The sequence below is a fragment of the Hipposideros armiger genome, unplaced genomic scaffold, assembly GCF_001890085.2.
Source record: "Hipposideros armiger isolate ML-2016 unplaced genomic scaffold, ASM189008v1 scaffold_43, whole genome shotgun sequence".
Lineage (NCBI taxonomy): Eukaryota > Metazoa > Chordata > Mammalia > Chiroptera > Hipposideridae > Hipposideros > Hipposideros armiger.
Window position 1 is genome coordinate 3,612,710 of NW_017731393.1, and position 2,532 is coordinate 3,615,241.

At 33.4% G+C, this 2,532-nt stretch overlaps 1 long non-coding RNA gene across 1 annotated transcript in view; it reads right to left on the reverse strand.

Moving 5' to 3' along the window:
- Positions 1–2,532, reverse strand: part of LOC109381001 (uncharacterized) — a 30,593-nt gene that overhangs the window by 7,910 nt on the left and 20,151 nt on the right. Inside the window, exons 10-11 of the long non-coding RNA XR_002123607.1 lie at positions 1,885–1,970; positions 925–1,010 (exon numbers count right to left, since the gene is read on the reverse strand). This is a non-coding gene — a long non-coding RNA (uncharacterized LOC109381001). The remainder of the gene's footprint in view (positions 1–924; positions 1,011–1,884; positions 1,971–2,532) is intronic.

The following is a 2,532-nucleotide window of genomic DNA, read 5'->3' on the forward strand; positions in this document are numbered from 1 at the left end:
CTTTCTAGACACAGAAGCAACACAACAATCGTCACATGGCAGAAGTGGAAGTGAACTTCAGCATACATTCAGAGTACCAAGTAGAGAGATGATAAAAGTATTGAGACAGTCTCTTCATTGATACTAATTAAATTATATTTAAAATTTCATTTGCATAATAATTTAGGCATTTGTTAATTTATAGTAATATTTGTTTCTTTTTCTGGTAAAACAATCAAACATCAAAGTTGTAACTAACTCAGTAACTAATAATTGTCTATCATTCTTACTCAAAGACATATATACAGTTGAATCTTTTATTTCCCATTCCGATTATATTAATATTTTTACTAGGAATTTTAGCAATAAACAATGGTTCACACTGCTCAGCTTTATTCAGTTATTTATCTTGCCAATGAACCTTTATCATAATATTTTTAAATGATCAGGTTCACAAAGACCAAAAACAAGGTCTTTATATGTGTGACATCTCTTTATAGAATCATTTCAAATGGGGAAAAAAGGGTTTCTTTTGTGTTGGACCTCAGAATTCCAGACCTGTGATATTCCTCATCAAGACTCATATACCATCAGTTGGCCTCATTTATCCATGGATGACCCTCATCATTTTCAATAATATCTACATGTTTTTATTAATTCATCAATTCATTAATAATTATAAAATAACTACAAATAAAAAACTTGAAAAGATCTTGAATATCTCTAACATTATTCTACAGAATTACTTCTCACTGACAATATATCTTCCATTAATTGACTTCAATATTTCCTATACAGATTAATTAGCATAATGCTTCATATGAACCTCATTTTTACTGTTTTCAATGTTTGATGGTCAGTGATTATATTTCACACTTTTTCATAACGTGGTGAAAACCTTTTTAAAAACCACAAAACCAAAAAAAGAATGTGACTCTTACTCACATTAGTCTCCACGCTTTTACCACACAGATGCAACCATAAAGCTTATTAACATCGATGACGCTTAAATCAGCTCGAGTGACATCATACTACAGAGTACGAGACAAAGCAGATGATAAAAAAGATTGAGGTTCATTGGTCTTTGCGTTCACCTTTCATTTAGTCAATTATTATCAAGCAGTGAACTGGAATAATGTATATTTTATCTTCTCTAAGTAAACAAATAATATCGATCTAGCTACTGATAGAGAATACTATTACTTATTAATAAGTATATCATCATCCTCAGTAAAAGAATAACACTCTTGTACCATATATTTCCTTATAGAGATCAGTGTTTTAAATATACATTAATACAATTCCTTGTCTTATCACATATTTTTATAATTGAACAATATTTCACCAGTTTCATTTATTTATTTGATTGTTGATTTCATGGATCCAATTATACAAATAGAAAGAAAATGCACGAACATAAAAAAGAAAAACCAGATCCTCATATATTCCTGATATCTGTCTATAGAGTCACTTCTAACAGGACAATGGACCAAATTCCATTCTGTTGGACCTCAGAGTTAGACACGTATTCATCGTACATGACTCATACGCCACCAGTAGTCATCATCGATCCAATATTGTTCCTCTTTTCCTGCATTCATTTCTACATTGTTTATTGGCTCATTCATTAATTCAATAATAATAATTTTAAAACCCTATTATTCACAAAAACCCAGGAAGTGTCATGATACCCCTCATCTGTAGAATCATTCTCACATCAATGTCTCTTTTTGTAATTATGCTGTTATTCATTTATGCATTAATCATTATGTTTCATAAAATTTAAATTTATCACTGAGCTACAGTTGGCCATCTGTAATTCTATATAAGACTTTTGAATAATACACTGAATACTCTGAAAGAACAATCACTGAAAGCCAGACAAGAGCTCTGACTATTACTCACATTGGTTTGTGTGCCTCTCTTACAGCTATGCACTCACACAGCTCACCGCCATGGAATAACGCTTCCCCAGCTCACATGTGTACATTCTGAAAAGTACAAAGCACAACTGATGACAAAAAATAAATGAAAATTTTATCCCCACTGAGTTTTACTTTCCACATTTCATTTACTCAGTCATTTAGGAATTTTTAAATTTTTCGTAATGTAGATTTTTCTTCTCTTGAACAATCTTGAATTTGAGACTGACTCAGAACCATAAAATTAATTCTTAATTATTCAAATTTATATGACCCTTGGCCAAAGAGATGATACCCTTCATCCATTTATTATTTCTTAATGGGCATCAGTGTTTACAATTTTTTTTTTTTAAGATTTTTATTGGGGAATTGGGGGAATAGGAACAGTGCTGGGGAATTGGGGGAAGGGGAACAGACAAGTTGCTGTTGTGTTGTTCTTCAGTCTAGTTGTGGAGGATGTTGCTTCACTGGCCCAAGTTGGCACCATCATTGCGCTCTTCCCGGGCTAGGCAGATCAGTCGCTGGCTTCTGGACGGCCACTCACTGGGGCTGCTGGCTGCTCATGCTGGCTGCTGGCTACACACGGTAGCCCATCGCTACCCACTGCCACAGGGGCTTCAGCCTACACAGT